General features: G+C 35.7%; 1 long non-coding RNA gene across 1 annotated transcript in view; it reads right to left on the bottom strand.

Annotated features, from left to right (window-relative positions):
• Window positions 1-641: 641 nt before the first annotated feature.
• Window positions 642-26728, bottom strand: part of LOC306655231 — a 36187-nt gene continuing 10100 nt past the window's right edge. The window contains exons 3-4 of the long non-coding RNA XR_013762240.1: window positions 6346-6457; window positions 642-1325 (exon numbers count right to left, since the gene is read on the bottom strand). This is a non-coding gene — a long non-coding RNA (uncharacterized lncRNA). The remainder of the gene's footprint in view (window positions 1326-6345; window positions 6458-26728) is intronic.

The following is a 26728-nucleotide window of genomic DNA, read 5'->3' on the forward strand; positions in this document are numbered from 1 at the left end:
TTCCCCCTTCATTAACTCAAAAGTTACAAAACTTCATGCACTTGCCTGCCTTTCTCACTACATGCAGCAGAGCTGCTTCAACAGCATCTGTCTCACAGACAGGAAATACTAGAGTTGGATTTCAGAACAAAAGTCTGGTCCCTAAAAGGCCCTGATTAACCCCAAGAGGCAACATTTTTTCTGTCTCTTTTAATCTGTATCAAGCAATATGCCATTAATTTGCATTGATCCTCACATTCTGTTTGTCCCTGGTATTTTCTAGGGAACAGAATCCAATTTTCTGTTCAAAAGCAAGCTGGTAGGCCTTCAGCTGGTTTAGAGATCTGCATGTAGGCATCACAGAGACATTATCCAAAGTACCAGATGAATGATTATATATGGGAACTCATTCAGACACCGGAGGGATTCGTAATCAAAATGAAAAATCATGGCGATGGTATAAGATGCAGTGCTCCTCTATTTTTCTAAGTCTTTTTATTTTAATCAAAGCAGTAGTATCCATGCAGCATGTATAACTTACTAAGAAGTTTGAGCATACAGATTTATAAATAAGGTTATAATCTTAAATAAGGTTAATCTTAAATAAGGTTAAGATTTGAAATCAAGCCAAAGTTTAATTGATCAATTTTGCAAATTTAATAATATACACAGTAATTTCTTCGCAGAATGGTTATGAGGTATATGTAGTAGGCAATGCACAAAATGATTATGACTTGTTTATAAAACAACCACAATGAACATTTCTTGAATAAGCTAGAATAAAGGAGAGTGAAATGGGGAGGGGTAGAAAAACAAGTTCTATTGATATCCCTGTAAATGCCCTTGAATCTGAAGTGAAGGATGCTAAAGTTTAATATTTTCCAAAAGGGCTCTGGTAACTAAGCATTTCAAAAGATAGAGACCACAATTTCCTTTTCATTAAGAGAAGTTGTCCAAGTACCCCAAAAACATTACATCTGAAGAGACTTTATTAAATAATTTTAATCCTGGGACTAAGATGTTAATTGCTCACAAACTATTTCTCATACTTTAGATATTTATATATAAATACAAATTTAAAGTTGGCAATATAGATAAAATATGCATTGGATGATATAGACAAGGGTAAAAATGAAAGATTTGTAAGTCATGTTATCAGTACTGTTGACCAAGTACCTCTACTTCTCTAAAGTAGAGGTAGAATTGTTCTTCCCTGCACTCTTTTGATTAGGTGGGTTCCTCAAGATGTGAGCAACAGTGCTGTGCCTTAGTTGCTGGTAGAAACTCCAAGAGTTCACACTTGTTTTGACATGGAAACCAGTATGCTCTTCTGTCAGCCTAGGTCCCTGAATGAGGATGACAGGAAGAAAAGCAGCCAGTCAGTCCATTGTATACTATAAGCTACACAATATCGTTATGGAGTTCCTTACTGCTGAGCATACTAATCAGTGTTTACTGATTGGGCTGTAAAGCAGCTAGATCAGGATGGGACAGATTATGCTGCAAAAGTCTCAAGTGATTAAACTAAGATTTATTTGTTGCTCCCACTACACGTCCGTCATGGGCTACCTGATAACTCTGCTCAGTATAGTCTCTCAGGGACTCAGGACTCCATTGTGATTGGACGGAGGATGTTACTTACTGGCTCTTGAAACATCTGCTTATAAGTTACACTAATCACTACTACTCACATTTCTTTCACCAAATGTGAGTTGTATGTTAACATCTACCTTCAGAGGATGAAGGGCAATCATATTGTGTGGCCGGGGGAGAGTATTAAATCTATGGTCAAAGTAGTAGTATGATCCCTGTATGGTTTGACACTGGAATGTCCCCCAAAGTCTCATGCTGAAAGCATGCTCTCCAAGGTAGCAAGCTTCAGTGAGAGGTAGGGCTTTTAGGCGAGGGCTCTGGCCTTATCAGTGGATTAACCTATTTGATGGTTAAGTCCATTGGTTGTTGAATGGACTTCTGGCATGTTGGATCTAGTTGGAGGAAGTAGGTCATTGGAGCAGAACTCTAGAAGGATTTATCATCTCTCAGGCCTCTGTCTCTCTGCTTCCTGCAGTCATAAGCTGAGAAACTGTCCTCTTGTCAAGTCCTTCCACAATGGTGTTCCGCCTCACCTTAGACCCAAACCAATGGAGCCCGCTGACCATGAACTGAAACCTCTCCAACTGTTAGCAAAAATGAACTTTTCCTTCTCTAACCTGTTTTTGTTTGGTATTTTGGTCACAGCAACAAAAGCTAACAAAATCCCATTTTCTAGATGAGAATGCCAATTAAGAAAGATTAATTAACTAGTTTCAATACACAGAAAAAATGGAAGAAAAATAATCTAAGCTCTGGTAGCCCAAATTCCAGATGTGAGACACTTAAAAACTGAACAATCATAATAATACTCTACTACAATTACTAATAAATAGCATTTAGAGGAGGTGCAGAGAAGTAGTATGGAGCATTACATAATATAATTAGCAAATACTGGCAATGGCTAATAGCAATAGCTAATTAGCATTAACTAATGATAATGGTTAATAACAAGGCAAAATAGACTAATAGTTAAATGAAATCCCAGCTAGTGGTTATGTGACCTTGGGCAAGTAACTTACACTCCCTCTTTCTCAGTTGCTTTATCTGTGATATGGTGAGACTAGTAGCAGCTCTTCAGTAGAATTGTTCTGAAAATTAAACCAGTTTAATAAAAAACACCAAACAGAGTACTTGGTGCTACAGGAAACCCTCAATAAATATAACTCAAGTTGTTACTGTGCACTAGGCTCTCTGGCAGAGGCTTTGCATAGATTGCATGGCACAACATCCCCAACACTGGTTTTTACCTGGCCCCAAGGATTGACTTCTGTTCTTACCTTACCTGAGTGCTTCTGGGAGTCTTTCCAGATAACAAATACATAAGCATGAAAAGTATTTCCTCTAATTATGAACATATCTATTTATTCCTTCATGATTCCCATTAATTAATTGGTATATGTTCCTAAAATAAATATGTATACTTCCCATATAGGTTTGTGATCAGAATGAAGAATAAAAGAGTCTAGTCCCTCAACAGATGTAAAATCTATTTCAGAAGCAAGAACTTTATAACAACATAAAAACTATATAAGATTGTTTTTATATGTGAAAATCTGGCCTCACCAAGAAAAGTCTTACCTATAATTGTTCCTGGCAGTTCACTAGCTCAGAGTACAAATCTAAGGAAGGTATATTTATTGGTATTTGGAAATTTCAGGTGTGCATCCAGAACACACAGTTCTGCCAAAAGAGTTGAAATCAGGTTCCAGCATTGGACACTCAGTAATGATTCTTTACAACTTCATAGGAAGCTCGAGAGACCAATGTCTCCTCTCTGTCCTGGTGCATGCTGCTAATAAAAGAAACTAGATCCACTAGAGATGGGTTGTTCAGAAAGCAGATCCATGGTGAATTAGGACTGGTGATTGATACAGGTGCTTAGCTATGAAGCATGTGCAGTTCTTTATATGAAGATTAACCATATCTGCACAAAATCTTATTATTTTACATTAATTAATTTAAAAGAGTTCCTTGGGAATTTCAAAGTAGATTTGACACTCTAGACTTCTATTACCCTTTTGGTAAAAATCAAGAAGATGACCTTCGTTACTTTTTTGTTCTCTTTAACCTCTGAAATTTTCAGCACTTCACTGAATTGGTCCCAGATAATCAGAAATTTCCTTACTGTAAACAAATTCTAATAATAATCATGCCTGTCAAATTAACTTTACCCACAATTCCCAAAGAGTCCACCATATGAAAGGATTTGCTAAGGAGAGTTATTTCAGAAATGAGGAAGAGATGCATCGTTATGACACACGGGGAGCAAGAGAGATACCCAGACAGAGCACATGGAGGCTGGGAAGGGGCAGTCATTTTGGATCCTGATGATGCTGTGGTTAATTTGGCTAATGGTTCATCCATCCCCTATCAATGGCAAGGGACTGATACACTGTCAAGTTTATGGATGAAATATATGTCCTGAAATTTGAGAAAACACCCAGTAGTCCTTGACCTGCATATCAATCAGCATAGCAGTATTCCTTCATTAGTTATACCTTTGCTGTTATATCTCAATACCCTCTGTTACTCACAGAGCTGTATTTGCCCTTATGCATTTGTGCTGAAGAAACATTAAGTAAGAAACCAATTAGGTCACTTGCTATATATTTGTGTGTGGGCGTATTAAATAAAATTTGTAAAAGGCCATGAACTTGGACTGGGTTCATGCATTTGGCCCAACAAGGACCAACAAGGGATTTCATCATAGCAACTGGACTTTGGTTAGCTACAGCTGTCCTGTTGTCAATTAACTAATTAAGCTATAACCAACTGGCTGGTTGATTGGCTAAGCTGTAGCCAATTCAGTTGTTTTCTATGCCTCATTTCCATTTTTGTGTAAATGCTGCCTGACTGCATTGTTGGTTGGAGTCCTCATAACTTGCTCTGGTTCTAGGAGCTGCCTGATCCTGGCATCGTTTGTTTTGCTTTGTTTTGCCATGCTTTTCTTTGCTCAAATAAACTCGACTTGGTATAATTGGCCTAAGGAATTTTCCCTTTTAACTATATATACACACAAATACATATTTTAGCCAATATTTATAATTCTAGATTGTCTTAACATACATTCTGTGTACAGGGCTGTCTCACAGAAAAAGAAGGGCTTAGTCACCTTTGACAAAATTTTCAGCTTGTTGCCTCCTGTGTGTGGCCCATTCAGATACAATCACCTCCTGGCAACTACCTCCCTATGGAAAGCATAGATAAACCTTACTGGATTCACTGCGCTGATTTCCATACCTTGCACACAGTGTATAGGTATGCTACCGTGACCATTTCTAACTCATAGTATGGCCCCTTGGGACTCATATGTACCTTCTCTAAAACCACCAATAACAACTCCCCAAGGGAAAACTGCTTGGGTCATTCCCTGGATCCCATGAAATGCTTTGGCCATGGGTTCTTTCTCTCTCGTGCTCCCCACCTGCTGGTTGAGCAGAGTGCACCCCTTGACTATCCTGTCACTCCTGATCATTACTACTCTTCTTGCATAGACCTGTAAGGAACGTACTGCTTCTTTTACTGCTTGTGTCTTGTGTTGTTTCCTCCCTGTCTCACCTGATTGACACATCCAAACCTAGTGTCTTTACTGGTTTGGGTTCTGCTAGAGAATGGCTCTGTTGGTAGGAATATACTGGACACAGGTCAGACGAGAGCCATTAGGACATCTGCTAGCATAAATAAGTTTCCTGTGAGAGGGACACCTCATTATGGATCAGACACTTAGACATTAGGTACACAAATCTCTTGTAAAATACACACTGTAAACATCCAAGACCAAAGCCCTTGGATTTCCATCAGGGCAGGGGTAGAGTTTAAAGGCACTGTCCAAAGAAACCTCAAGACCAAATCAGAGGAAAAAAATCACAATTAATATACAAATAAACCCATATATACACTATATATATATTTTATATATACATGTACATATATATTTCATTTAAAGTATTTAATAATTATGCATCATGTGTAAAGTTATATTTTTAAATTTCCTCATTTACTATGAGATACTGAGTCAATTTAATTACTAAAGATACATAACAATTAGTTTTGATAGTAAAAATATAAAACTGTGGTTTAAAATACTTCATATCACAGCATTTTAATTTTAATTTTCAGTATTGTCTGAGTTTGACATCACAGAAGCAGGCTAGCTGAGGGGAAACTGTCCTCCCAGGGCTAGCCAATTCTTAGGATAGCAAGAGGTGGGGTCATGTGCACATCATTTATATGTTAAGCAATCAATTCTGTGTCTACAGCCCTCCTTACCTAATTTTCACAAGCAAATTAATATTTCTCCTGTTCTAAACCATCTCAAGACCAAATATCAAGCAACTAGAGACCACACCTATGTCTGGAAGCCCTCTGGCATTAAACATACTAGCTAGTCCTAAGCTGTCTACCCTGCCCTACCCTGCATCTCTCAGGGAAAGCTCCATAAAAGCTCCGGCTAGATCTCTTGGGTCTCTGAGCATAATACACTTCTTCCCTCCAAGTCATTCTGTGATTTCCTCTGGTCACATTTAATTCAACATATCATCTCTAATATTTATATTCCTAGAACATACAGCAATGTGTCCACATGGGGAAAAAAATAAAGAGCACCAACTGAAAAAGAAAAAAAAAAAAAATCCTTCCATTTCACAGCATCCCTTGCATTGAAGGGAAGCAGGTAGTCAGATAACATGGTTCCAGTCAAGAAAGAGAAATCAAAAGTCCAGGGTTAGAGTTTCTGGAAAGCTATTTAAAGGAGGCAAGATTTAGCTGGCTTACCTATTTGCCTTGATTCTTCTACTTCTTCCCAGCAGGAATGTGGAAGCCATGTCAGAGATTGGGCGGCCAGCTTAAAACAGTGTGACAACAGGGTGAGCTGGAAAGCCACATCCTGAGATGGTGGAAGGGACAGAAAAAAGGAGATGGATTTAGCCTATTTACTGACCACCTTTTCAAAAGAGAAAAATAAAACTCCCTTGTTTAACTCACTTCAGGTCATTTATATCTTCAGTGGTGTGGAATGTGTATCACCGCCTATACAAACACCTTGAAACATAAGGTGTGGAAAACGTAATTAATACATTTACAAAGGTGCTGTTATACAAGAGAGAGAAACAAGAAAGCATGTTTCTAAGCAGGTCCCCAGGTCACGGTAGGCATCTGAGAGAAGGGAGAACATTCAATAAAACAAGGACACAAAGACCCTACAGACAATTCGCGGGTCCATCCCAAGGCACAATGATGACTCCTGCTTTAGGGCACAGCCTAGCGTCAGACATGTATCATTTCATAAATTATATTTCTGAAGGATATTTGGTGCCATGAAAACAAAGATGAAAATGTACACAAAATGTAATTAAAAATGAGAATGCCTATGGATAATATTTTCCACGGAAATATTAAAAGTTCTTTGACCAACTGCCCTCAGGAAAAATCAGTTAACATTGGACAACTAACAGAATTTATGGAGTAAGAGCTGTTGGAATTCCTTTAATTTATTCAACAAATATTAATCAAGTTCCCAATAATTAATTTATAAGGATTCTTTATAATTTAATGAATGCTTCCTTATTTCACAAGATAATTTGAAAATCGTCAGATCCTTTTCGTGTCCCTCTCTCCACTCCTCTATTCTCTTCTTCACTTTGTTTCCTTCCTTTTGTCTTATAATTTTGTATTCCCTCATTTCCTTGCATTCTTTTTAGGAAAATAAGATGAGAGAATAATTGCATTACAATTTTGTTTTCTTTAGTTCTATGATTCTCAAAGCACAGATCAAGTGATACTAGTGTGATATAAAAAAAATTAGATGATATTTAATAATGCTGAAACACATGGTGAGAAGTTTTTCTATTTTCGCTTTCTCTTTCTTTAACTTTGCCTTTAAAAAAATACAAAAATGCCGTAAAATAATAGCTAAAAATACTTCTCTCCCTCCCTCCTCCTTCTTGCAGCAATTCACTTATATTTCTCATTGTTATGGTTTGGAAGTGAGGTGTTTCCCAAAAGTTGACTTGGGAGACAATGCAAGAAGTTTCAGAGAAGAAATGATTTGGTTGTAAGAGTCTTAACCCAATCAGTGATTTAATCCCCTCATAGGGATTAACTGAGTGGTAACTGAAGTGGTAGAATGTGGTTGGAGAAGGTGGGAATCAGGGAGTGGCTTTGGGTATATATTTGTATCTGGCCAGCGGAGGCCTCTCTCTGCTTTCTGATCAACATGTGAGTTGTTTCCCTCTGCCACACTCTCCCACCATGATGTTCAGCCTCATCTTGACCCCTGAGTTATGAAGCCAGTCTTCTGTGGACTAAGTCCTCTGAAACCATGAACCCTCAAATAAACTTTTTCTCCTTTAAAGTTATGCTGATCAGATCATTTAGTCACAGCAATGAAATAGCTGACTAAAACACTCATTTATCATTTATTTCAATTTCCTCATTTACACAATAAGGCAGTAGTTGTTTACTATGCTCAAAAATATTAATTCTCTCATAAATAAAGTCTTGAAAAACATAAAATAGCATGTCAATGTAAGGAACTATAATTATTACTATCATGTTTCTTGTACAATCTACTACTTGAAAAGGAGTCAGAACCACGGAGCCTAATGGAGGTATTACTCAGGACTGAATTGTCTCTCAAAACTGATAGGCAGTATTGCTAACTACCCATCTGAATGAACTGGAAATAGCCTTCAAGGCGATGATTGAAGTTAAATGAGATCATAAGAGCAGGTATCTGATCTATGTGATGGAATTGGTGACCTTACAAAACAAGAAGAGACATAAGAGACTCCTTTCTCCCTATCCCTCTCCCATACACGAGGACACAGTGAGGGAGCAACCATCTGCTAGCAAGGAAGAGTACTCTCGCCAGGAACTAAACCATGCTGAAATCTTGATCTTGGACTTTCTGTCCTCCAGAACTGTGAGAAACAAATTCCTGTGTATACAATATTTTGTTACAGAAGTAAGAGAATAGAAAAGCAGATATCTAAAAAAATTAGATAAAAATCTTAATTTTAGATAAACATTAGTTTTAATTTTCAATGCTTTTTCAAAGTAGACATACTATAATAACTTTCCTTCTTTCCCAGAAAGTCATGCCTTAACCCTGATATTCCACTGTTGGTGTGTGAGGTATTCATACTTGAATGGCCACAATAGTACATTCTTGTATAAGTATCAGGTTATCTTACTTGTTTTAACCTTTTAAGCAAAAGTGTAAGCATCACAGGAGGTTGAAGCAAATATTTCTTAAGTTTCATACCACGGTTGTTGTTTCAGTTTGCATAATACTACATGGCAAACCACACCAATGCTCAGTGTCCTAAACCAAGAATCATTTATTCTACCAGACGTTTCTATAGAGTCTTCATCTAGTGGACAACTCTGCTTTAGCCTTTGGGGTCAGGGTGGCTGTGCTCCCCATTGCCGGTCTCTGGAGAGGTTGACATGGCTCTTATCCTGGCAATGGCAAAAGCTCAAGTGGGAATCAGAAAACACCTGAGGCTTTGTATGATTTGTAAAGGACACACTGTCACTTCATCCCCACTGGTTAAAGCAAGTCACATAGTGCCGTTCAAAGTCAAGAGGCAGGAAAACCATATTTGGGGCAAAGGTATGAATGCAGGAGAGGGTGAGAATTAAAGGCAGCTGTGGAATCTACCACAGAGGTAAAATAAGTTACCAAACAGGGTTTGTCTGTTTGCTTGTTTTTTCTGTGTTTCTATTTTTCACTTGTATACTCTGCCCATTCCTACAGTTTCTAGTATTCCCTGGTTTTCTCACAATTGCTGGATTTCCTTTTCATTCTTCTACCATTAACCCATTTGTGGGTTTTTGTTTTGTTTTTGCTTCATTTTTGGTTTTGGTCCCACATGTTAAGGTCAAGGTGAGAAAAGTAGTTGCACGTCTCGCTACCCACCTATACCTGGCATTTTGGTTTGAATTGTATTCTCTACAAAGGTAAGTTTAAATCCTAACCTTCAGCACCTGTAAACATGACCTATTTGGAATCATGGATTTTAAAGATGGAATCAAGTCAAGATGAGGTCATACTGCATTACAGTAGGCATAAATATCACTCTTCCCTGACTTCTTTTTTTCTTTTTTGCACTAATTTACATTCTACTTAATAAGATTTACTTGTATATGATGAGTATTGTTCAATTTCCTCATCAAAACCCAAGGTCCATTTATAAATATTTTATTAGAGCAAGAATTCATGAACGTTTTCTATAATGGTCCAAATAGTTAATATTTTGGGCTTTGAGGACAACTTTGCAGTCTGTATTGAAAGTACCAAACTCTACTATGGAGATATGAGAAGAGTCATGGATGATACATAAGTGAACCAATTCACAGTTCATGTGGCTGTGTTCCAATAAATATCTGTGGGCATCGAAATCAAAATTTCATGTAATTTTCAACAGTCATGAATAGTATTTTTTCTTTTAATTTTTTCCAAGTACTTACAAGTATAAATCATTCTTAACTCACAGGTTTTTTAGAAGCTGGCAGTGAGTGGATCCTTGCCCTCAAGACTGTCTAGCATAGAATAAGTATAGACTATATGTTTGTCAATTAAGTAAATGTGAAGATAGAGTTATCTTGAGTATTTCCTAACAAAGACATGAATAACAAGTTACATTAAGCAAGAATTAGTTGCAAGTCTTTACAATCATGAATATGACAATAGATTTTTATTTTATCTTCATTAATCTGACATGAAAAGATAGAATGTATCAGTGCAAAAAATTATGTAATAGAAATTGTACAATAAGCTGGTCAAGGTGGCACATACCTGTAATCCCAGTGACACAGGAAGCTGAGGCGGGATGATCTTAAGTTCAAAGCCAGCCTCAGCAAAAGCTATGCAACTCAGTGAGACCCTGTCTCTAAATAAAATACAAAATAGGACTGGGGATGTGGCTCAGTGGTCAAGTGCCCCTGAGTGCAATCTCTGGTACCAAAACAACAAAACAAACAAACAAACAAAAAAACAGAAACAGAAACAAAAACAATAAAACACAGAACTTATAAAACAGACATGCTGAATTTTGCATTCCACACTCAAAAAGATAATTTCTTTATCAATACTCAAAGAATGTCTATGAATGTTGTGTGTCTGTTTTCAAAAGTGAATGCATATTTATTGGCACTCCTCACACTGAGTGTCAATGTCCACTTTTCCTGAATCTTGCAATTGTTTAACTAGGGAAATAATTGTCATGTGACTTTTGAAGCTAGGCCCATAAAATCCATGCCTGTTCGGCTTGGGTGTTCTGAAGTGCTCCTCTTAGTATACTACATCTTAGACCCGAGCTTCCATGTTGTGAGGAAGCCAAGTCATTTGGAAAGGTCATGTGTAGCTGCAGGAGTTGACAATCCCATCTGAATCCAGGCTTCAAGTTACCACAGCCTAAACTCCAGAAGTCCCCGAATGATGCCAGCTCCACTAGATGCATATTCAAGTCATTCCAGCAATAGCTGAGGCTGGGACAGCAGAGCCCGAGACATCACATAGCATAGACAAGTCATCCTTTCTGTACTCTGTCTGAATTTTGTAGCAATAGCTTTTCAGAAAAAAAAAAACAAAAAACTCATAACATCAGACCAAAAATAAAAGTAGAGTACAGTTCAATAAAATCAAAGAATACTTTTCATTTTACCCATAAAAATTACTAGAAATTAAAGCCCAAGTATAATGGAAAAATCTAAATTTACTGTAACAATAGTGCCCTAAAAAGTAATTCAGTGAAAGATATGAGAATAGGCTCGATAACTTCTTAAATACAATAAGTTGAAGTTTTATAGAGTTCCAGTGAATGAAATAATGTAATACAGAGGAGAAAAGGAAATTTTGAAAAAGATTCTGGCTCAGAACCACACATTTTATTTGATTATTCCCATGACCAATCAGTTGTGAAATTCTGCAACTTTTACCAGGATTTCCATTATTTCTTCCTTTAAAGTGCTACAGACCAGGTTTATCTTTTCCCAGCTCTTCTGCTTCATTACCTGATAGCCTTTCTCCCTACTTCAAGCATCTTGCTCTTCAAGATAGCTCTACCTATACCTCTAGAGTTTTTATTTTAAGCAAAAAAAGGTTTCATCATGCACTGTCTTCTTCAAAAAACTTTAATGGAATCTTTTGTGTGTAAAATACAGTTGAGAATATTTAGCATAGCCATCAAGGACCTCAAAGACAAAATTCAAAACACTTAACCAAATTTCATCTCCCATGAAAATGTCCATCTTTTAAAGCCATAACATTATTCACCATGTTTAATAATGTATTAGATGGATACATCCATCATTCATACTACCTTAGTCAAGAGTGTTCACAATAACAACCAAGATGGTGTGAAATCTAGAATCCTTGGATTTTGGAAAATATTATTTTACAGACAATTCACAGAATACATATTAAAGGGTTTGTGACCAAAATGGAAGGCTATATATATGAAAAGAAATGAGAAATGTTCTTAATCCCCGACCCCCATTCCTCTCTCTCTTGGTACCAGGGACTGAACCCAGGAGTGCTTAACTACTGAGGCACATCCCCAGCTCATTTTTTAGACTTTATTTTGAGACAGGGTCTTGTTATATTGCTTAGGGCCTTGCTAAATTTCTGAGTCTGGCTTTGAATTCACAATCTTACTGTCCGAGTTTCCATTTTACAGCTGTGGGCCATGATGCCCAGCTCTCTCTTCCTCTCAGCACTGTCATCCTCTGGGTTCGCCTCTTGGGCAATCTCTCTGTAGGTGTTTTGGTGTTTATTGTACAATCCTATATCCTATAACCTAGGATTTCTAGGTTATATGTGACCCTTTTTTGCTTGGCAACATCAGTAGTAAGGTTTCTGATTTTTTGTTTTGTTTTGAGTTGTTCCAATGAAAGTCCTAAAATTGATTTTCACGCACCTGTCTTGAATTGCAATTTCATCCCTACAAAGAAGAAAGGGATTCACTATTTAGCCAGGCTGAGGAAAGTGCATCTGGTGTTAGAGTCAATAGTATGTAACTGGGGCAAGGATAGTATCCCAACATATCATCACATTGGAGAGGAATGAATGAAAACATGAATGGACCATACTAATTTATTGCAAATTATATCAAAGCTGGTTGAAAAATTATTCTTTTCAGTGCAGCTATCTAGGAACATTTGAAATTTTACCTATGAGAAAGAGTGCATAGATTTTGATCTTTGCAGGTCTGGAGGTTGAGCATAGGGTTAAAGAATGGAAATAAAGATAGGTTCTAGGTTCATGATAACGAAGGTGTTTTCTTTTCTTTCTTGGGGGCGGGGTACCAGGAATTGAACTCAGGGACACTCAACCACTGAGCCACATCCCCAGCCCTATTTTGCATTTTATTTAGAGACAGGTTCTCCCTGAGTTGCTTAGCGCTGAGGCTGGCTTTGAACTCACAATCCTCCTGTCTCAGCATCCTCAGCCACTGGGAAGGGAGCTGTTTTCTCAAAACAAACAAAAAAAAGAGTGGGATGGATCGTCTAATTAGGGTTCGCTAGAGAAACAGCACATAAAAGATAAGCACACATGATTATAAAAAAAGAATTTCTGGGCTGGGGAGATAGCTCAGTCGGTAGAGTGCTTGCCTTGCAAGCACAAGGCCCTGGGTTCGATCCCCAGCACTGCAAAAAAAAAAAAAAAAAAAAAAAAAAGAATTACTAGATTGGCTTACATCATCAGAAGATCAATATACTACTATGTAATTATTAAGTAAATGATTCAGTAAATTGACTTGAATCTGAGCCCTTACTATATATTCAATTTTATAGAAATGAACCATTTAATAATTTGATCTGTATGATTTCTTTTTCTGTGATGTGAAATAATAATATATCCTCATCCCTGAAAATGCTTTGAATACAAAAAAAAGGTGTTTCATCTAATGCAAAATTCAATTTATTGTTACCATTATTAAAATTCAAGTTGTTATTACTATATATTTGTTCTTTCTAGTTATACATGACAGTAGTCTATTTTGACATATTTTTATAAGCATGGAGAATATCTTTTTCTAATTAGGATCCCAGTCTTGTGGATATACACTATGTTGAGATTTACTGTGGTGTATTCAAATATGTACACAGGAAAATTATGTCAGATTCATTCCACTGTCTTTCTTATTACTATCCCCACTTCTTTCTTTCATTCCCCTTTGTCTAATCCACTGCACTTTAAGCATTCCGTGACTTTTTCATTGTTCTTTGAATAAGAAATTAGTTTTTTGGGGGGAAAGTATTTTTTTCATGACTTTATTAACATAATAATGATTGTAAGGTTAATGGGGTACAGTGTGATATTTCAACACACACATATGACATATACTGACCAAATCAGGATAATTTGCATTTTTCTCTCCCTATCACTTCTTTATGTTTGGGATTTTTAAACTTTTTTCTTCTAGATCTTCATAAAATATATAATAGGTTGCTTTAAACTATGGTAATTACCCTACAGTGGAACACTATAATGTACTCCTATCTGACTGTTCTGTGTTACTTGTTATACCTTACTTGACTTTGAGAAGTTTACAATATGGGAGAGAAAAACAATTAACAAACATAAACTAGGAGTAAACCTAAATAGAAAATAGTAATTTGAACCCAATCAGGTCACTGATTATATTTTTTTAAATCAATCTTATTTTACTTTAAATAATGAGTGATTTGATTCTAATTCTGTTTCCTTACAACCCACTCCCTACTCCCTTCCCCAACACTATTTTTATTAAGTACTTATATCAATTCATCTGAGTTGCTCATGCAAAATAAGATAAAAGTTTCTCTCATTTTTTCTCATAGCGTCTGTTTGAGAAATGATTCTTTGCAGAACTTCGAGCAAAAAATATGTTGCTAGAATATTAAAGCAACAGAGATGATTAAAATATCACACCTTGCCTGTTTCTTTGGCAAGCTGAATGAGAAAATAAAGATGAAATATTAGCATGAGTTTTACACATGAATATGTTAGAGGAAAAAAGAACTTAAAAAACCAAACTTTTTACTTTGTTTTCACTTACATTTGGTATTTTAAAAAATCCTCCTAATTTATGTTGATGTTTCTCTTAAATAATACCTTGGACAACCTAGACAGAGAATACATAGTAAGTCAGACTTAGAGTAGCATAATAATATTTTTTTGACCAAGAAAGAATACAATCTTTTTTCTCTTAGTATTTCAGATAGTTGCTCTGAGTTAGCAAATTTGAGTTTAATATATGTAGCTTTTTAAAAAAAAGATTCAAAATGAAAAATTTCTTAAATGTCTTGTAAATATTTACATTCCTTGAATTCATTTTTATTTGGCAAGATCAATTCAAAACATATTTGTCATTCAATACATATTTCAAAACATAACAATTTTATTGAAACTTGTGTATCATAAAATTCAGTCATTTAATGCATGCAACTCAGCAACCCTCACTAAAGTCTCATTTAAGAATATTTTCAACACCCCCAAAGAAAACCCTACACTGTTTAGCAGTTACTCCCCATTCTTTCTCCCACTAGCTACCAGCACTACTAATATTTTTCTGTCTGTATGAATTTGTGTATTCTAGACATTTCATATATATATGTAGCCATTTCTTTCACTTAGTACTTTTTTCATAGTTTGTCAAAGTTATATCAGGGATCAGCAGTTTATTTTTTTACAGTCAAATACTATTATATTATATTGACTTCGCATTTTATTTATCTATAGATTAGTTGATGGACGTTTAAGTTGTGTCCAGTCTTTCTTTACTATGAATAATGGTAATATGAACATAATATACATGCTTTTATGTGAATTTATACTTTCATTTCTTTTGGATTAATACCTAATAGTGAACTTGCAGGGGTCATATAGTAACTGTTTAACCCTTTGAGAAACTGGACAGATTATTTTCTAAAGTTGCTCTACCAGTTCACATTCCTCACCACCACATATGAAGATTCGAATTTTTCAACATTGTTGCCAAAACTGGCAATCCTTTTCTTTTTTATTTTAGCCATTCTAGTAAGAATGAATTGTTGTCTCACTACAGTTTTGACTTGCATTTCCTTTATGGCTAATGATGTAGAATATTTTTAAATGTGTTTATTGACCATTTGATTTGAATGTCTACTGAGATATTTTGCCTATGTTTTAGTTTTTTGTTGTTGTTGTTGTTGTTGTTATTGTATTGTAAAGATTGTTTAAATATTCTGGATACCACAACCTTCTCAGATTTTCTTGATTTTCTCCTATTCTGAAAGTTGTCTTCTCACTTTGTTTTGGTGGTTGTATCCCTTTGATAGTTAACAGACAGATTTGAGAAGTGGGAACATGAGGTTAAGGGAATAATTCTATAAACTGAACCCACTGTATCAACCCCTACATGCTTTCTTTCAAAAAGAAATTTCCCTGAAGCCCTGCCTGGCTTAAGTCAATAGGATATGTTGCATTCCTCAGCAAACGACCTGTCCTGCAGGAGAAATGCAGGCCCAAAATGCTGATAAGATCATAAGTTAACCTAAAGGATGTAGCAGGGAATTTGGTGACCCTTACATAGACCAGGTTCCAGAACTCAGGAAGATAAGGATAATACCCCTTAGACATAAAATCTGTAAGAACAGGTTCTAAATAGAACTGATCAGTATGCTCCCTGGACTTTTACCAAGGACAGTGGGGACTTGAAAGTCTAAGTCAACCTTGCTCTGGGTCAGAAGTCAAGAGGTGGATCTCAGTGGGACTCTCTGGAAACTTTCCTGAGACCTCCAATAAAACTGAAGTGCAGAAGGAGCATGCCATCCTTCTCTTCTCTGAGAGGACCCACTCTCTCCCTTCAGAGTGTCCCCTTCCCCCTTTTCCTATCCCTTCTGTTAAACTCATGCCTGCCACTCTGAGTGACATGTCTGAAATCTTGGAGGGGTGACAAGAACCCCTGAGAAAGTGGCTGTCTCAGCTGTGCAACCAGACCTTGCCCTATAATACTATGAAGTACAAATGTGTTTAATTTTGAAGAAATGTAACTTCTCTCTATCTCTCTCTCTCTCTCTCTCTCTCTCTCTCTCTCTCTCTGTACATTTGGTATTACATCTAACTATATCTTTTCATATTATACCTAAGAAAATTTTGCTTAACTCCTGGTCATAAAGATTTACACCTAGATTTTTTTTCTTCCTTTATGTTATCAGCAATGTAAGAATTTTAGAACTTGTATTTAGATCTATAATCCATTATTAATTAAATTTTTCTGTATTTTTGAGGAAGGAGTCCAAATTCATTCTGTATATACATTATGTATATCCAGTTGTTCAAGGATCATGTATTGAAACAACTATTCTTCCCCCACTGAATTGTTTTGGCACCTTGATATCATTATTGATCCTTGAATGGGTTGTTGGAAGTCTAAATAATCTAAGTTAGATTTATGTTTTTCTTTTTTACAGTGTTAGGAAATCAAAAACAGTGTCTTACACATGTCAGTCAAGTACTCTACCACTAAGCTACATGCCCTGTCTTAAACAAGATTTTTGACCCTAATGAATCTAGGTGTCAATATTTTCCTTTAGAGTTTTCTATGGATTGATAATCCCTTAAAAGACATACATAGCTTTTCTGTCTTAAACTTTAAAGAGACTTTTGGATTAACTTCTAAAGTAATCTAATTTGTACTATCTCTAAAATATGTGAAAGTTTGTGGAATATCCATTTACATATTTAAATATTACTCAGCAAATTCTTATCTCTTTAGTTAAGAAACCAAACATTCTAAGTAATGTTTCCTTGTGAATTCTACAGTTGACAAAACCCAATATTTAATCCCAGTTCAATTGTCTGGGAGTCCTTTTTAGTTCTGGCAGTATCTCAAGGTTAGTTTAATGTACAAAGTATTGCAAAATATAACAGGAGTAGATATATGTGAATCTTAATAGATACAAGTATTTTTAGAAAGAACATTTGAGCCTCAAAACATGAAACAATGAAGAGAATATCACGTAAATGTTGTGTCCTAAAAAACTCACAAACTACCTTAAAGACATATTTATCAAGTATACACTATTAATTAAAGACATACAGAATTTTCTTTCCAAGTCATATCTAAAGATCTTATCTAATAAGATCCTGTTACTATTCACAACCTCCCTCTGAGACAGTGATAGTAAAAAGGCTACTATTCTATAACAAATATGATAGTTAGCTTTTACTACAAAACCACAGCAAAATACAAAACAATGACTACTTGCTGAGCTCACAATTTTGTGGGACAAATGGCCAGTTCATCTGATCTGGGATCATTCAACTGATTTTGGCCAGGATCATTCAGGAGTCTGTGGTGAGCCAGCAGGTCAGCTCACAACAGCTGAATCACCTAGTGTGGTCTCACATTCTGGAGGTTGGTCAGTCCTTAGGGACCATTTAATTCTCATCTTTCAATGTTCACACCGAATTGCCCATTCCAAGAGCAGCAAGAGAGGGTAAATCCCAATTTATATGTACTTTCTAAGTTTCTTTTATCAAATTTGCTCCTACTCCATTGATCAAAGCAAGTCAGAGGGCTGGCCAGATTGTAGGAATGGGGGAAAATTCACCTTTACGTGAAAAGATATGCAAAGAATTGATAATTGTGCAATTTACTACATCAGGCCAAAAAAAAAAAAAAAAACAAAACAAAAAGGCCCATGTCATAGTGATGCCAAAATAAGATCTTTAGCACAAGACTTCCAGTTCTCCTTATATGGACTACTATTTAAACTTTATGGCTACTTCTAGGGAATTCCTTTAACAACTATTTGTGTCTTATTTGAGAAATTTTATTAGTTATTATTTTAATAGATATAATGCAAGCATGTAGAAGCAAAACATAAGAAAAAAGAGAAAGAAGTTCAAAATGAGATTTTCCTACTTACCATACTTAAACCCTCCTCCCTCCATACCTACTCTTTATTTATCTAAACAATTTCTAACTTGTTCTACTTTAGGGCTTTTGGAAGTAATACTAAGTAAAATATTTGTGTCTTTATGTCTGAATTTATCAATACTATGCCATATCTGCTGAGGCTTTATGATGAACAAGGAGTTATTTAGCATATTTTCTATTTCTCCAACCTACACTGTCTTCTCCTTCTTACATTTCTTGATTATATTTTTAAACATTTTAAATCATATACTAAGGTCCTTGTTTTAGACCCACCAGTTTGTAGCTACAGCTGTCAATTCCTCACCTTATAAGATGAGGTATTTAATGTTCTGACATGGTTCCTCCTAACCCTTATAGCCTCCACCTCTGCCACTAGTCAGAATCTGTCAATCACTGCATCACTTTGACAATGTTAAGCTGTGTAGCAGTTGTAGTTTGATTTCTATTTTCAGTAAAGTTGCACATCTATAATTTGGTTCTGATAATTATGAGCTAATAAAATAGTATTAAAATATAATGAATATATAAATATGCAGAGATCAGTGGTGGTGCTTGAACTCACAAAGAAGTAATTCTGTGTCCCTTAGACTGAGTTCCTAGAAGGAGAATATTTCAACATTTATACCAACTGTATTCCATTATATTTCATCACCTGTTCAAGTAATGGTTTACTTCATCTTGCTTCAGTATGTAACATGATTTTCTCATACAATGTTGGAAATCTCTTGGAGAATTTTATTGCACTTATTTATTTTTCTTGTTATCAGAAAGAAAGTATTTATGTTTTATCACGTTCATAGAGCATCCACTTTCCTTATCCTACTACTTTTTGGATGATATAAATACTTCTAGGCAATGCACTCAGCTGTCTTCTTATTTCTTTTTGTTGTTCTCCTGGGTTTGTTCCATTGTTTCCTAAGGTCTTTGATTTTTTTCTTGGCTTCTTTTAGAAATAGTGTCTAAAAGATGAACTTAATGAGTTCTTACAGAAATGAATATAACTTTTATATTCTAGAATTTTAGAACAAAATCCCCAGATTTTTTTTCCCCTCCAATTTCTGAACCTTTCAGATGCAAGGTTGCTGAGGTGAGAATTTTAATGCCAATATATTTCTTAAACTCTGGTATGAAATGCAGTTGTTTTGCTTCATTTTTTTAAACAATTGTAATGTATGTACAAAAAAGGAGTAACATTTTGGTGTGCAATCACCTGGAACTAATTTTTGTATATGGTGAGAGGTAAGGTCAATATTAATATTTTCCATTTTAATATTCAATTGACCTAATATAATTTATTAAGGGAAAAAGTTCCTTTGTCTCTGATTTGTAATGCTACACTTGTCAGAAATCAAGTCAATTAATACACAAGTCTTCCTGGACTCTCTATTGTGTTCCGTTGTCAACCTTGGCACTGTGATGCCCATTCTTATTTTATAGCAGATTTATACAGTGTAGCAAAAATTGGTAATATAGGTGTGTCAAATTGTCAAGATAATTTTAGTCATTTTGACTCCTTACATTTTCATGTAAATCTTAGAATCAATTTGCCAATTTCTAAAAATGTAATCTGCTAGGAAGTTGATTGAATTTTATCAAATAGATAAATAGATACATTTGATGAGAACTGACACCTTAATAATATTAACAATATTAATTCTTCATGGCTATGAAAATAGTATGCATCATTATGTTTTTTTAATTTCCTTATTTCTAGCAATAATATCTTGCAATTTTCCATGTGGACGTAATACACATTTTTTATTAGATTTTGTCTAGACATTTGATACTTTTGAATCTGTGTAAATGATATCATGTATCTTAATTTTATTTTCTAAATATTTGCTGTTCGTGTATGTAACACATGATTTTTAATGATGATCTTGTAGCCAGTGACTAAACAAATGTTAATTCTGAAGATTCCTTTAGATTTTGTGCACTAAAAAAACAATCAAGGCATTTTTGTCCCAACACAGTAACTGCTTTTTTTTTTTCTTTTAATTTGCTTCTTTTTCTTGCCTTGTAGCAATGGGTAGAACCTCTAGTTCAAAACTGAAAATACATAGTGATATCAGACATTCTTACATCAATCCTGATCTCAGGTTTATTTTCATGCCATCCAAGTTCACCATAAGAAAGCTTCTTTTCATTCCTAATTAACAAAGAATTTTTTTATCATGAATGATACAATTTATCACAAATGTAAAAATAAATACACTCAATGAACTGCTTTTCTGCCTGAGGTGATTATATAACTTTGGTTATTCTTTATTAATGAGATATAATATATTAATTAAAATTTAAGTGTTTAAACAATCTTCAATCCTGAAATAAACGTAACTTGGTCATAGTTTTGTGTATTGATATACATTGTTTGCTATTTTTTTTATTGCATGCAAATTTTAATGCATGAATAAAACTTTTTATATAAGGGTTTGTTTTCGTTTTTTATATCATGAAGTCATATCCACAGAAAAGCCTTGTATTAGGGATTTTTTTAAGAATTTAAAGTAGTTTTTCCCCATTTTTTCCTCCCCCAGCTTTGGCAATGATCACTCCACTCTCTGAATCTATGAGTTCGACTACTTATTTATGCCATATAAGGGAAGTATTTGCCCTTCTGTCTTTTGGCCTATTTCACTTAGCAGAATGTTCTCAAAGTTCATCTATATTGTAATTATTAAAAATTTGGGGGGAGATACCCCATATTTTTCATAGTAATTTTACTAGTTTCTAAATGCCCACCAAAAGTGTACAAAAGTTCCAATTTCTCCACATTCTCATCAATACTTATCTTTTTAAAAATCTTTTTCTTTGTTTTTTAATAAGGGACAATCTTAAATGTGTAAGGTCCATTGCCAACTAAAAAAATATAAAAAAAGAAATACAAATGTATGTGGACTTTGTATCAGGTGGCTATGTTGATTGAACTCATTAATTAGCACTAACAAGACTTTCTGCTTATTTAAGAGTTTTCTACATATTAAAATCATGTCTATGAACAGATCATTTTACTTCTTGCTTTCCCATTTGAAGTGTTTTCCTTTCATGAGGACTATGTTACTATGCTCTGATACTATGCTGAATATGCATGGTGACAGTGGATATCCTTGTTGTAGTCCTGATCTTAGAGGAAAAGCTGTTGGTTTTTCACAAGTGAATGAAATATTAGTTTTATTTATTAATTCTTTTATCAATATTTTGTTAGTTTTAGTGAATGTGTATCTCCTTATTTATTTCACAGTATTTCATTATTTTTGTGACTATTAAATATAAGACTGCTGTTCTAATTTCCATTTTGGATAGTTAATAGCTATGGTCTTCTCGTATATAGCCTTTATTATGTTGAGGAACTTTTGTTCTCTTCACAGTTTGTTGAGTGTCTTTTATCATAAATATTATAGATGATTGGGGGCCACTATATGAGTACAGTGTTGTCCCCAAAAGATATCAAAGATTAGTAAAATCTGTTCCTTATGGACAAGTAATGTGGTCTGGAAAAGAAAGAGCTATGTAAGATAGCAGCTTGTGTGGGGTAACTCCTGCTTGTGTCAGAATGGGAAGCAACAAACACCGAGCTGCAAGCCCAATCCCGCGTTAAGCAGTTGCAGAAGGAATTAAAGTGGGAGCAAGAAGCATGTTTAACTCAAGCAGGGATTAGTGTGCAATTACTTGATCATATGAGGAGTGCTAATGAAAATTTGGAAACTCTGGCCTGCAGCTTTACTAAACAAAGGTAAATATTTACCATAAGCTAGAGTAAGGATGGTGGTTACTGAAAAAAGAATGGGACCCCCATAAGTGGGATTCCTGTGAACACCTCAAAAGAAGAGGATGAGGAATGGCATGAGCTGATTGAGGTTCGGGAGCCAGGGACCAGACCAGGCATAACTCAAAACAGGAAGACAGATAAGTCAAACCAGAGGGAGTGGATGTTGAGAATCTGCCCCCTCCTGACCAACACATGCATTTCTCCATGAGAAATTACACAGCAAACCACACTGGTCCTGATAAATGAAACATTCACAGCAGGAATGAAGGACACAGACAAGGTAATGTTATTTAGACTTAAAAAAAAGGAGATCCTGAATTTGTCAAAGTGAATGAATCTAGAGGACTTTATGCCAAGCCACACACACAGACACACAAAGCAATATATTACTACATGAACTCAGTTACTTACATATGAAATCTAAAAAAGAAAAAAATAGTCAAATATATAAAAATAGTAAAACTGAGATTTGCTAGGGTCCTAATAGGGGAAGGCAAATGGGGAAGATGAGAATCAGAGGATACAACATAGCAAATATATAACATAAAGAAGTCAAAAGATGTAATGTACACCATGATGATTACAATTAATAATAGTGTAATATATTTGGAACTTCTGCTAAATGTGCAGATTATACCAGCTCTTGCCACAGGGGAGAAATGGGTAAATATGTGAGATGATGAATATGTTTATTTGTTCCACACCAGTAATCATTTTACTCTATATGTACTATATCTTATAGCATCATATTGTACACTTTAAATATGCACAATTCAGCAGGGTATGGTGGGGCACACCTGTAATTCCTGTGGCTGGGGAGGCTGAGGCAGGAGGATGATAAGTTTGAAGCCAGTCTCAGCAACTTAGTGAGGCCCTAAGCAACTCAGCAAGACCCTGTCTCTAAATTAAATACATAAAGGGGCTGGGGATGTGGCTTAGTGGTTAAGTGCCCTTTGGTCCAATTCCCAGTGCCCCCCTCCCAAAAAAAAAGTGTAAATTCAATTTATTTTTTTAAAGGATGTAAAGGATGCTTTTCTCCTTGTGGATATAATATTCTTTCAAATATCGTTGGGAATTATAAGCTTTAGTTGGCATCTCTTCCCCTCAGTCAGCTATTTATCCCCTTAAGTCTAGTGGTCTCTTTGCTTAATTTGTTCTTTCTCCTTATCATTGATAGTTTTCTTTGATTATCTGTAGATTATTGAAGGACTCTGTTGATAATATCAGTCACAGCCTTTGGTGTATTCATTCTTACTTCTTACACAATGAAGGAGAAAATCCACTGTATACCTGTGTATGTTATGAAAAAATGCCCAGTTGTTATGCTTCTCTTACACCCCCTAAAACTGGGCACCCACAAAGCTGTGTCCCTCCTCCAAATGGCATAATAGAACAGGTCTGAATTTGGAGAATTCATCTCTTCAATGTCCAAGCTCTGACCTGAAGAACTTTTCTTTTTTTATTATTATTTTTTTTTATTTTTACAGACTGCATTTTGATTCATTGCACACAAATAGGGTACATCATTTTGTTTCTATGGTTGTACACAATGTAGATTCACACCATTCGTGTAATCATACATGTACACAGGGTCATGATGTCTGTCTCATTCCACCATTTTTCATACCCCCACTTCCTCCCTCTCATTTCCCTCTATGTAATCTAAAGTTCCTCCAATCTTGAGCGGATTGGAGGTTCTAGCAGGGGAGCGCAGCTACTCGTATACCCTTGACCGAAGAACGGTCCTCCTCTATTGGGGAAGGTCGTCCTCTTCCACCGAGCGCGTAGCTTCGGGAGGGACGCACATGGAGCGGTGAGGGAGGAAGGGGACACCCGCCTAGCCAGCCAGATCAGCCGAATCAACCCTGGCGATCAATGGGGTGACAGATGTCGCAGCCAGATTGCCTTCACATCCTAAAGTTCCTCCAATCTTTTAAAGGCAATCTCTCGAATTTTTCTAGGGAATGAATCTTTCAGCTGCACTGGAGGGGTGATGGAGGAGGGCTCGAGGAGCTATTCTAGAAGCCTTTTAGTAAAGGCATCAGCCAGATCCTTACTTTCTACGTTTCTCTCAGTTCTGCTGTAGGGATCTGCCAATTTCACAGGTCATAGCATGAAGAAATCCACGCTCACTTGCTAACTTTTGAGCTCATTCAAATCACATGTTGCTATGATAACAACTACTTTCTGCCTTCCAGACACCTGTAGAGATCTTCGTTTTGTTCATGTTCCTATCTCCTGTTAAAATCACTTCCTGACAGTTCAACAGTCTACCTTTGTTTTTCCTTGTTTATTAGTATTTTAGGCACAGATAAGATAAAAGGTTCAATGATGCAGGATTCTTGAATTTAAATATTAAAATGTTTTAACTTAAATATTGTTTTTTACTTATTAATATTTTATCAACAACATACAGCTAGAGGATTTAAAGTGAAAAAGTTGAAAGTGCTCAAGATTATCTTGATAACACTTGGAGAGATACAAACACAGAAACATAAACATGGGTAGGAATAGGGAGAACAAAAGAGAAATTCTCTCTCCCCAGGGGGCGGGGCATCTGTTTAGGAATTTCTCTGATTTGAATCTGATTTTTTTTTTTTTTAATTTGAGATATGGTGGAAGAAGATTTAAAATTTGCCTATGCTATAAATCAACAAAAATTAGAAATAAAGAAACATTTTAGAAGTCCAAATCTGAAAAACACATTTTATTTTTATTTTACTCATATGTTTTTATTTTACTCATATATATATATATATATATGTCAAGTAAATTACACACACTGTGTTTAAAATACATCATTTAGAAATATCCTAAGTTATCAATAATATTACTTATTCCATGAACAAGATAACTTTGTGTTTTTTTTTGCATTTTAAAGTCATGTATGTTGAACTTGAAAATCAAAAAAAAATATGCATCTTTACCTTCACTTTCCCTACCTCCCTCACAGTGCCAACTTCATTTCCTTAAAGTTAATCACCATGGAACTGGAAAAATAAAACTAGAAGGGATCCCTGGGCCCAGTACTGATGAGTAAGGGATTTAACTGGCAGTGACTACCAATGTAGAAAACCATTTGGTAAATTATTTTTTAGGGTATAAAAAAATCCCCATGTTACATTACACCACTTTTTAATTTTCAAAATCTATTTCCTTAATGTACATTTTAAAAATCACCTTCAAGATGTGGTGATTTATTTTCTATTTGCCTCTGTCATTTCCCTTCTTCTATTCTCTACTCTGCCCTTGGAGGAGGTCTCTTCCCTCTGGATAATCTCTTCTTCAGGCTTCTACTTGATTTGGGTCACTAGGAAACACAGGCAGGAGATCGGACGGTGGGAGGTGTCAATGACAGGGTTTCTCCCAGCTCCCTCTGTCCACCCCTCCCTGGTCTCCAGAAATAGCTGTGTCCCTACCATCTACAGTCTTCTCCGTGCTTTTCCACAGATTCTATAGAGTCATCCCACAACTGGTGAACTTCACTCCTGCTACTCTCCCTGGGTCTCTATCCCTTGATCATTCTCTAAGTCCCACACACATCATTATAATTAGTCTTTTCACCCAGACTGCCAGGGATGAGCTCTGTGTCTAGTTGAGACCTTGATGGGTTTCAGAAATGGGTTAATTTAAATCCCACTGGTAGTGCTTCTCTAGTATAGTATTTTTACTGAGATTCTCACAGGGCCCAAAGTAAATCTCAGTTATCCTTATAGTTAGACATTCTATTGATGTCTCTTGATCTCTGGAAATTTTTGAGGATTAGAAGATTTATTTCTTTAAAAAATTAATGTGTTAAAAGGTCACATAATACTTCACTATTTGAAATGTTTAATACCTTTGTCCAGTGGCTCCTAATCTCATTTGGGGAGGGTTGTTTAATACCAATCGTGGTAGGCAGAATTCTAAGGTAAGCCTCAAAAAGTCCTGCATGCACATTCCCAGTTTATATTTCCTCATCATCATCAGGACTGAGAATTTGATTGATTTTGCTTTCAAAATCAGGTTCTATTGTAGAGTACCTTTGTAAGAAAGGAAGATTACCTGGACAGGCCGGACTTATTCACTCAAGTCCTTTAAAAGCAGAAACTTTGTCCAACAGGTCACACCAGAAAAATAAGAAAGATTTGAAGTTTGAAGAGGGTTGATACCAAGGAGGTTCTTTGTTGCTGAGATGGAGGGGATCACATGACAAGGACCTCAGTGTGACCCCCTAAAACTCAGCATGATCCCTGGACAATAGCTCGGAAGGCAAAAGGGACTTCAGTCCTAGAACCATAAGGAAAATAACTCTGCTGACGATCTGTGAGCTTGAAAGAATAAAGAATCCTAGAGAGAACTGAAGCCTTAGCCAACAAATTGATTTCAGTTTGCTGAGATCCTGAGTAGCAGATCAGCTACTACATGCATGAACTTCTGACCTGAGAAACTGCAGGGTAATATACTTAGGTTTTTTTTAAGTGCTAAATTAAGC

The sequence above is a fragment of the Sciurus vulgaris genome, assembly GCF_902686455.1.
Source record: "Sciurus vulgaris genome assembly, chromosome: 2".
Lineage (NCBI taxonomy): Eukaryota > Metazoa > Chordata > Mammalia > Rodentia > Sciuridae > Sciurus > Sciurus vulgaris.